The 10,972-nt window shown below is 39.3% G+C and overlaps 1 long non-coding RNA gene across 2 annotated transcripts; it reads left to right on the forward strand.

Moving 5' to 3' along the window:
- The first annotated feature begins 428 nt into the window (after nt 1-428).
- On the forward strand, nt 429-5,882 carry LOC109254485 (uncharacterized). 2 transcript variants are annotated; one of them, XR_002074822.2, is made up of 5 exons: nt 429-755; nt 1,376-1,455; nt 3,945-4,036; nt 4,506-4,598; nt 5,379-5,882. It is a non-coding gene; the product is annotated as an uncharacterized LOC109254485 (long non-coding RNA). The 2 variants fall into 2 exon arrangements; XR_008420247.1 differs by lacking the exon at nt 1,376-1,455.
- Nucleotides 5,883-10,972: the final 5,090 nt, after the last annotated feature.

Genomic DNA, 10,972 nt, shown 5'->3' on the forward strand with positions numbered 1-10,972 from the left:
ATTAAACCGAAAGCTGTGGTGAAAAGCAAATGAATGTTACCTGTGACTACTGCACTCCTCTGTGCCAGGCTGTGAGTTAAGCAACTAAAAAAGGTTACCACCTTAAATTGCCACGAGAGTTCCATAACCTAGATAGTATTCATCTTATTTCCTAACGTGGAAACTGAGGTGCAGAAAAATGAAGACGTGTGCCCAAGGTCACCGGGCCAGGAAGTGAAGGAACTGACATGGTTCCCAGCATGTTTCGGGAAGTAAAGCCCTGACATAGTGTTTAGCTTCCGAGACATAGGATTCTAGAAGTGTTGTGACGTGATTCTCACTCTGTAAGCAGGAGATCTTGCTCCAAGGGACCTGAGGCTATAGGCCACTGTTGTGACGCTCATGGCCGGTGGGAACGTTGCAGCAAGGGAGGTGAGGGGTGGGCATGTCAAGGACTCCAGCCATCTTGAGTCCGACCCATCCAGTGGGCCTTGTGTATTCCCACTGCCTCCCGAGCACAGTGGCTTGGGGAGGCGAGGAAATGGAATCGAGAGGAAAACGATACTTGTAAACTCGATTTTGGTAGGTCATTTTGTTATGTTATCATTAAGATGGGAATCTTTGGCTTGAAAAAGTCATAAACTGAAAACCTGCTTCATCTCTGAGTTTTCACAGATTTCAAGGATTTGGTCCAAATCCAGAGCCTCGAGACAATAAAAAGGCTGCTGAATGGTTACTGAGGAGAACGGCTGAACTCTCAGTGAGCTACTTCGACAGTATCTGAGGCATTTAATTTTCATGGTCTTGCAGTAAATTTAAAGGCAAATTATAAAAGTGAGGCTCGGTTTTGGTAAGGCTCCAATTTATGCGCTTTGGGCTTCTTCTAACTAGACTGTGGGGGAAGACGGCTAAGAAAGTTTAGATTTAAAGACTTTTGCCAAGGTGTCCTGTGTGAAAACTTCTAGCATTTTGTGGTATTTCCAAAGGCGTCTCATTGTGCACTCTTGGGCCTCATATTATTCACGGGTTTGGAAAGTGGGCCTTGGCTTCTGGCAGGTAATATTTTAATGAGCAAGTGATAAGTTAGAGACCATTGTCTAGCGTGTTTAGGGAAATCATGCTGAATTTGTTTCAGCGTTAAAATTTCATTATTGCGTTCGTTTCGTGGTTTGCTTTCAACAGAGAGCGAGGCCTGCAAGGGTCTGCGTAATCATTGAGACCTCAGAGCCTCAGTTTCTTCATCGGCGGCGTGTGATGTGATTAACCATCTCATGGTGACGTTTCATGGAATCAGTGGCATTAATTCAGTAATCATTGTGAAAACTTAAAGTTGTTGGCATATATTAAGTATTTCTATAGTCATCATTAACAGGAAAAAAAACCCCATCTGTTACAGGAGGAACCGAATCGTTTGTAATCCACGAGACTGAAGAAGAGCCATCTGTGGGTTTCAACCTAAACAGTAGTTGGACTCAGGTATCTGACTGAATAGCTCTGAGGAAGGTGGCCTTTAAAGGAGAGAAAATGGATTTCCTGTCTACTCTGAGCTTCAGCCGACTCTGAGAAGGCAGAGGAACAGTTTCTTGGTGCATCAGGGTTTCGTTTTTACAACTGGTTACACACACAGCCCTCCTCGGAGGGTTCAAATGGGTAGTTTAGGAGAAAAAACCCATGTCTCTGTTCTTGAAGGCCAATTTGGGAGTGCATATCTGGGATTTGGGATCTCATTGGGAAGTCTGCGTTATTTAAGTCTCTAAAACGAGCCCTTCTAATATGACCTCAAGCTAATATGCGGGTTTGTTTGAATAACAGCTTCAAGTTCATTTCTTCCACCCGCCTCTACTAAGCAACCCGAGACACAAGTATTGTTTTCCTGTGAGCAGTGGGCTGGTCAGGTAACAAATTGCCCCAGACTTTGGTTGGTGAAACAGAATTCAAGCTTATTTCAGTTGTTCTGGGCTTTAAAAAAGGAAAAAAACAAAACAAAACAAAACAAAACAAAACCTTTCAGAGGCTACTGATGTGAAAATACTGTGTTCTTGCCAGGGATTCTACAGATGACAGAGCTCTGTGCTTTATTTTTCTCTTGCCTCCACCCCCACCACCATCTCTCGCCAGACAGAATAGGTGAAGAGGTTGAACTGTAGATCTCCTTTCTCCTGTTTTGCTGCTTGTGAAGTCTGCCAACAGAATCCACCTTGACAAAGTCAAGGACTGTGCGTTTAATGTTGAACTGAGTGAATAAATTATGCATGAAATTGTGCCAGAGTCTCTAGTGTGCAGAATTGCTCCTTTTGATATGAAAGGTTAATTCAGAAAGGAGTCCAAAATAGCTGGAAATTGTGGGGATAAGTGGATAGTATTCACTGTTGTGAGCTGTTATTACTAGAAATTGCATTCCCTCTCTGGCTTCCCCGGAGATTTCGCTTTGCCAGTGAATATAAACTGTACTCAATAGAATAGCATTTAGGAGTAACAAGAGTGTATGTCCACACACAATAAAATATTCTAATGGCGTTTTAAAAAGAAGTTGTACTTTTTCATGTATATCATGCACCCCAAGGAAAAATTTCTATTGCATTTAGGTCAAGAACAAGGCATATCAAACGTAATGAGTTTTGCGCCTCTATGCAACGGACTGCCTGGGACTCCCGTTTCAGAGTCGGGGCTGGTCATGCCAGTGATTAGTTATGCAAGCCCGGTTCCTGATAAAGCCCAAACCATCCTTGCTTAAAGAAGGAACAGCCCCCAATTGTTTTATCACTACATCTTACACATCCAGCTTTAATTCAATCTTTGGTAAATTTATGAAGCTCTTCAACCTGTTTCTCTTAAATGTCCTTTTTACACACATCCTTATATCATTTTTATGTTAGTTCATTATTTCCAGCAGAAAAACGTAGTTGTCTGGAAAGCTACATTTTACTTAAAATACACACACACATATTTTTGGAGCTTGTTAGAGACTCCTTTTTGTGTTTCCATCACAAGGGAACAGAATTGTGCCACCAGACTGTGGAAGTTGTTTATTTTTGTCCCTCTCATGTACATTTTCAGAAATCATCCCCTTCTTAATCTCCACTGGGGACTGGTAGTTTTTTCCTCTAATTATAAAGTGGTCTCATTTCTGACCTGGGGTAGTTTTTAATTTTAATTCCTGGCTTGTGTTTATAAACTGTTACACTCTATTATCCTGTTGGGAACATCGAAAGAAAGGTTTCGGTCCTCTGTGTTGGTTTTAACAATTACATATTCATTCAGTGTCTTAAAATGTATTTTGGGGGAACCAAAGATGCATTTTTGATGTTTTTTTTACTTTCTGTGTTTCTCTTATCTGTATATTTCACATTAGCGATAAAGCTTTTAAAACACTAGATGGGTGACAGTGAATAGTGGTAGTATTTTTAAAAGTCTAATGGGAGTGAACAAAATTGATATGGTTACTTTTTAAAGGTATTCTTTATTTCAAATGTTTATGTGGAAAAAGATAGAGAACTCTTGGCATAGGGAAGGTATTCCTACAAATTTTGGCAGATGCTGGGTTAAAATAAAGTCGTTGCTCAAACGCCAAGGTGCCTGTGGGTTTTTTTTTTTTTTATGTTATTTTGTTACTTTATAGCATTACTGAGGAACATTTAAAATGACCAATCCTTACCCTACCCATTAATGCCAAGAGTGTTAAGTTTCTTTATTCTGCTGTCTGTGACTCATTAGTCTGAGTTCTGGACAGCAAATTGGCAAAATGGGCTCTTGTCACTGGAAATTGTTCCTTCTGCACAGTGAGAATATTCTGTGCCTGAGGGGTTGCAAACATTTTTTCTCATGTGAACCTGAATGCCCCAGGCTGCTAAAAGTCCACAATTAAGTCACAAGGCAGTATGGAATTGTGTGTAATATTCCGATGACTTGATTACAGGGGTGTCTGCTCCTGCAATTCTAGATTTGATGTATTTAAAATGTTTCAGGCCAACCAAAGATGCCTTTTTGATGCAGATTCAAATGCCTCCAGCAGATCAAACTGAAAAGTCATTGAAGAAACAACTTTGTAACATGGAGGGTAGGTATTGAAGGTAGCAAAGGTGCTGATTAGTGTGTAATTATATTTTACACAATTCTGCAAGGTGAACTAAATAGTAGAAGTTTCCATAGAATTATGTGACATACACGCACACGTACACAAACTAAAAAAAAAACAAAAAAAACAAAGATCTTTTAAGAGGTGCTCAATCTAGCATTTATATATATTTATATATGGATATAGGTATATTTGCACACCTTTATCTGCATACAAATGTTTTTACGTATATATCACATATAATGCAGGTAATGATTTTACATATGAATATATTTTACATAGAAAATAACTGTAAATATTTAATATAATTTTAAATATGTTTGAATAGTTCTAATTGCGTGTAAATATAGTTTGTATAATTGTAAAGTAACATGTCAATGTATTGTTTAAATACGTGATTTAAAATTACGGTGACAGAATGCTCGCTTTTACCCCCGTCATTTTTTTTCAGGCAAAGAATCACCCAAAGAAACAATTTAGAGGCAAATGGAGAATCTTTTCCACAAGTAATTAATACCTTTAAAAGCATGTTTGAAATAATTAGGTAAGAGAATCAATCTCTTTTAAAAGCTTTCAATTCACCAGAGGCTCATTCACCAGCTCACACCTGCTCACCAACAATCCAAGTACCCTGACACCATCAACATTTTCTTTATCCACCATCCTCTTTCTTGAGGGAGAGGAAAGTAGATACACATTTTCTTAAAAATTTATAGAACCCCTCCACAAGGTCCAAAAGCATGATGCATTCACTGTTCGTCGTGAAGTGAATTTTTAAAAGCTCGGGTTTAAGATTGCATATATTAAATGCACATAAAATGAATATTTTGTTTGTGAAATATTAAACATGAGTACTTCCTCCCCCTCCCCCACCGAGGTTGTGAAGCACAAATATGGTCCTGCCGTGCGCCTGTGCTATCTATGTTGGGACAGTCTGGGGCTTTATTAGCTTTTCTTTAAATCATACAAATTATTCCTTTTAACTATAAATGATCTTTTCTGTTGCGAAGTTTCCTTGACTCAAGATAACTTCACAAAAGCATGTGTAAGTTAACCAGAAATGCAAGGAAAAAGTAACTCTTGTTCAGAAGCGATTTATCTTTTTAAGCATCACTTGGGGGCGATATAAAAGGCAATTCTTAAAATGCAAGTAATCTTTAGGAAAAATATTATGAAAGGACTTTATTAGTATTCCGTTGTGTTGTGTTAGCATCCATTTCATGGGAAAGATGTTTCATTTTAACAAGATCCTCCGCTGCAAGAAAATTAATTTTTTTTCCCTTTGGCACAGCTCCAATCTTTCTTTTTTTCTTTCTCCTCCCAGTGGATGAAATGATCAGAGCAGAAAACACATTTTTATGAAAGAACAAATTTACAGGTGAATGTGACCAATGAAAATATTTGAAGTTAAACAATGAAAATCAAGTGATTGATGCAGCTCTTTTTTGGTGAACAGTTTGGAGTTCTGCCGACTGGTTAAAAGGAATGGCCATCTACCCCAACTAGTGAAGGAGCATGTTTTAATCCACTAATGTTGCATATTGATCTTGGAAGATTTGCAATGTGATACGTGCGATAGATATTTTTGCAGCTGGTACCAAGTGTATCCAGTACTAATATTTATTTTATTATTCATTACATTCTTGTACTTTCCAATTTTTAGGCATAAAATTTGATATTTACCCTTGAAATACTGAAAAAAAAAATCAATTTTCCTACCCTTTGGAAGTCTAGGAGAACGCTTTCTCTTTTGGTTGCATTGTGGATTGGTTTCCTATTGCTGTTGTAACAAATTACAGCAAATAAACCATGTCAATTGATTATCTTACCATTCGAATTCTCACTGAGTTAAAATCAAGATGTTGGCAGGACTGTGTCCATTCTGGAGGCCCTAGGAGATTGTTTCCTTGTCTTTTCCAGCTTCTAGAGACTATCCACAGCCCATGGCTCATGTCGTCAAAGCCAGCCTTGTTACGTCCCTGTGACCCTTCTTCCATGGTTCCATCTCCCTCTGCCTCTCACCTGAGCAGGCAAAGTCTCTGGTTAGGGACTCGTGCGCCGAGGTTGGGCCCATCCAGATAATCCAGGCCAACCCTCCACCTCAAAACCCTAAATGTCTGCAAAGTCATTTTTGCAAGGTAAAGTTACAAGTTCACAGGTTCTAAGGATTTGGATGCAAACATCTTTGGGGGATGAATATTCTGCCTATATGTGCAGAAAGGTGAGGAAAGTCGACAGCAACAGCAGTTGTTGCCTTTTATTTTGTTTGGTGCCTCTTTTTGTGCCCTCTACAAAAGTGACCACGTATGGATACATAGTCGGCACCCAACAATTATTTGTTGGGTAACTGAATGAAAGGTTGATCGATTCTCATCTGTTTTCATCAGACGGCATTATTTAAAGCATGTAGCTGAAGTGGGAGGGCATTTCAGGACTCGTCACCACCAGAGACATGGGAAGGTTTTACAGGGGTTTACTGACAGGTGTAGCAAATCCTGGGCTTGGTATGACATTTTATCAGAGGCGTGGGGGTATAATCAAACTAAGTGTCAAGTGTTCAGGTAAAGTCACAGTTCACACTCAGAGGTCTGAGTGCAAGCCTTGTACACCTGTTCCCTGAAGGAAACAGTGAGCAGAAGGTACATGATTCTGAGTATTCCTTCAATCTGTAAAATACAGGGAAGGGACCAAACAAAGCTCTGCGCACACAGGGCACCTAGAGTAATCTGGTGTCATGGATGATTCTTCTTGGCCACGGTGAACAGGGTTGTGAAGCTTCTTGTATCTCCTGAGGATTAATGGTCACGAACCTTGTGTTTGAGAGTAAGCCAAGCACACACCTGCCTTTGTTCCTACTTTAGAGATGGAAACCTGAAGGTAAAAGTGTTGGGTTTTGGACCATCAGACCTGCATTCAGATCTTGCATCACTGGGTGACATAATGTATTTATAAAATATGATAATATCTACCTTATGGATCAGGGGAGGGATTAAAGATATCTTTATTGTTCCTTATATCCTATATTGTTCCTATATCTTTATTGTTCCTTAGTGCAGGAACAATAAAGCAGCCACTCCACAAATAACAGGTTATCACTATTATTGTTCCTATAAAACTTCTCACCCAGCTTCTCATTTTGTCGGTGTTGTGTTTTTTTTTTTTTTAAATAGTATTCCTCTCAGATAATTCAGGGACTCAGCTGGTTAAGAGTTTAGGTTCTGGACTTATTCATTCATTTAGTTTCATTTTTTTCACACATTCCAGCATTTTCTATTACTGATTATTCACCGTGCAGTGGGCTGTGAATATGATAATGAAGAGAACAGATGCGGTCTTTTGCCTCATAGTGCTTTCACTCTAATGGAAGGGAGAGGCCATTAAGGAAACAGATTAAAGTTCAAATCCTGATGCTTCGACTTATCAGGTGTGTGGTCCTGGGCAGTTGACTGAACCTCTCTGAATCTATTTCCTGGGGTTAACAGAGCATAACTTGAAACATTAAATTACATCATGCATAGAAATGTTTAGCATAGTCCTTGGCACATAAGAATTATTCTTTTTTCATTTTTAAAATTATTATTTAGTACCTAAAGAAGTCATGGTACTATTTTCTTTTGATATTTTTTCCGGTTTATTTATTTTGAGAGAGAGAGAGAGAGAGAGAGAATCCCAAGCAGGCTCCATGCTGTTAGCACAGAGCCCGATGCAGCATTCGAACCCATGAACTGTGAGATCAAGACCTGAGCTGAAACCAAGAGTGGGACACTTAACTGACTGAGCTACCTAGGTGCCTTGATGTGGTCCTATTTTTGATGAAGAAGTTATACCTTTTATAGGGAAAGCACCAAATAGCATATAAACTTTTAAAAAAGTGCCGCTGTGTTCTAATCTTCCCTCCCTGATTCCTTAAGCTCAGTATTTTAGGGAATACTACTAATATGATGGCTCTCTTTTTAAAAATTTTTTTATTAAAAATTTTTTTTACATTTCTTTATTTTTGGGAGACAGAGAGAGACAGGGCATGAGCGGGGAAAGGGCAGAGAGAGGAGACACAGAATCCAAAGCAGGCTCCAGGCTCCCAGCTGTCAGCACAGAGCCCGATGCGGGGCTTGAACCCACAAACCACGAGATCACGACCTGTGCCGGAGTCAGCCACTCAACCAACTGAGCCACCCAGGCGCCCCTAATATGATTGTTCTTATACCTACATGTATTCCTATTACTGTTCTTCCTACTCACACTTTACTAGGGTTTTGCTCTGTGTCGGTCACTATTCTAATCCCAGTGGCTGTGTTGCGATACTTCATCCACATCACAGCCTCTAGGATGGATCAGGGGCTGTTACAGAGCACATTTCACTGCTGGGAGAATGGAGGCAAGAGGGTGAAACCCTAGGTCTACATCAAGGGTGTGACGGGCCAGAACTCTAACCCAGGTGTTATGACTCTGGGTCCAACACACCTCACAACGACACAGGATTTGGAATAACTTTCCAGGGAGGCCAGTTTCATGGCGGAGGATGATGTGAAATTAGAAGAGGAATATAGCCCTGAGATTTTTACACTGCTGCTCGAAGAGAAAAGATATAGGACTCATTTGCTCATATGTTCCTTATTTGATCAGGCTCTGAATGCCTACCCAGTACTGGGTGCTGTTCAAGGAGATGAAATCTGTGCCCTCAGGGAGCACTCAGTCCATTGTGGGGGCAGGTAGTGACTAGGAACAGGTTGTGAAAATAGAGTGTGCTGCCTCGTCCAACAGGTCTGGGTATGTGGTCCTCAGGGAAGTTGAGGACATCTCATCTAGCCTTGGGTGGCCAGGAGAGGTCTCCTAGAGGAAACAAGTTGTAGGGAAAATTCAAGATTTGCTTCCTAGAACCTTAGAAAATTATTTACTAAGATATGCAGATGAACGTATATCGTAATAGTTGAACATACGGGGTTTGGAGTTAAAACTGCCTGCTTTCAAACTCTATGTCTGCCATTTTCTGATGTTTAGACCTTTTCCTCATTAAGCGGTTGGAGCCCGCATCTGAAAAATGGGAACAATGAAAAAAAAGTACCTCTTTTTCTTTGAATGGTAGTGAAGACTATATCTAAAACTGTTGGCGCAAAGCCTGGTATGTGGTAAGTGTTCATTTATTATCATTGCCCTTGTCATTGGCATCATCATTATCATTATCAGTGTTTTTTTAAGAAATATGAAATGGCATGATAGGTAACAAAGGGATTATTTTGGTTGTTTTTGCTGAATTATTGAGAAACATAGTACGTTGGCCCTAATTTTGGGGCTGGAAAAATTTCAGACAAGTTACAAGTCCCTGTGATCTTATACAAATATATATTACTGGAATTGATGTGTGCAAAGAGCACAGTTTGTTTTTACCCTAGTTGAAAATGTGCAATGACATAATGTTACCCTTTAAGATAACAGAAGCCAGCTGCCCCATTCATATTTAAATATGAGTCACCTTCCAGGGAGACTTGCAAGATTCCATGTGCCAAGCTGGAAAAGTAAAACTTGCTAGCAAGGCAGGAAAGAATAAATTCACACTTGGAAGTTGGTATTATAGGCTAGAGGCCCCATCTAGCCAATTCCTTTATGGAGCAGAAAATAGCACCCTAGTGGCCAGAGAGAAGAACTGTAGCACTATGGCATCATGGTCCATGTTTTGGAAGCATGGAACCCTCCTCACCTTTGGGGAATCGTTTCCACTTGATTAAAAATATTTTGTGTAAGTGGTACACATGCCCAGGCACAAACAGAGTCTGCTGTAATGACTTTTAAAAAACAGTGTAGTTACTTTTTAATTTATCCCTAATTTACCTTGGGATTGAGTTGGCCAACCACTTTCAATGTCTTCCATTTCAGCAGAGCAGATCTCAGAAGCAAAGTAAAGACCAACTTCTTGACTATTGGTCCAATGAAAGGAAGGCCTGAAATGTCAAATAATGTGGGTCTTCATGAGTGTTTGCTGAGAACCTATCAGAAAGGGGAAGCCTGTGTGTGGTACTTGGGAACAACATTGAAAAATTAATTACGTATGTAAATTGAATTGACACATTGATGACTGGATGAGGTTAGAAGGCTGGTTTGAGGGAACAATCAGCTGCTAATTAGGGTTCCCCTCATGATCGAATCAGATTTGCTATGTGTCTGTCTCTGTAAACTTTTACCTGCATGAGAATTCAGTGGTCAGTAATAAAACGCGATTGAATCAAAACTGGGAAGTTAGTTCAGTTTAGGTATAGAGTAGACCACATCACTGACAACAGTCATGCTCACCCAGAATGGCAGTGGATGCCCCTTTCAGGAATAAACTTGTTAAAGAAGTTAAAACAGCAAGTATAAAGGGGAACTTGAATTTTGCCTTTCCGTCACATCTTTTGGAGGACAACGCAGCTATTTGAATTCTGAACTTCTGTTCAAATTCTACCACGTTAACAACATAATTCAAAATGCACGTAAGGATGTAACAGTGAAGATGTTCCGAGTAGCGTTGTTTACTTTAATTCAAACTGAACATAATATAAATATTTACAGCAAGCAATTAAGTAAATGATAAACACCCGTACAATCATACATTCTTGTGCTATTAAAGGAGCTGTTTAGAGTCATGTATATGGACATATAAAGATGGGTACTACAGATTACTAAATGAAAAATAAGGCAGTAGGTCTGATCTTGATTATCATAATGATCCCATTTAAGTGGTATATTTTTGTACACTATTCTTTGGATGAAAAAAATTTATGGGATGTCTCTCCTATTTGACCTCTTTCCAATTCCATTACCTTAATTATTAAATTGCTTTTGGTGGAGTTTTAATGTTTGTTTTCTTAGCTCTGTAAAAGATAACATTTACTCTTGTTAAAGAAAGTTAAAATATATAACCCATTATTTTCTCAACTCTGTAAC

This window comes from Panthera pardus, unplaced genomic scaffold (assembly GCF_024362965.1).
Source record: "Panthera pardus isolate Hobbes unplaced genomic scaffold, ASM2436296v1 HiC_scaffold_8, whole genome shotgun sequence".
Taxonomy (NCBI): domain Eukaryota; kingdom Metazoa; phylum Chordata; class Mammalia; order Carnivora; family Felidae; genus Panthera; species Panthera pardus.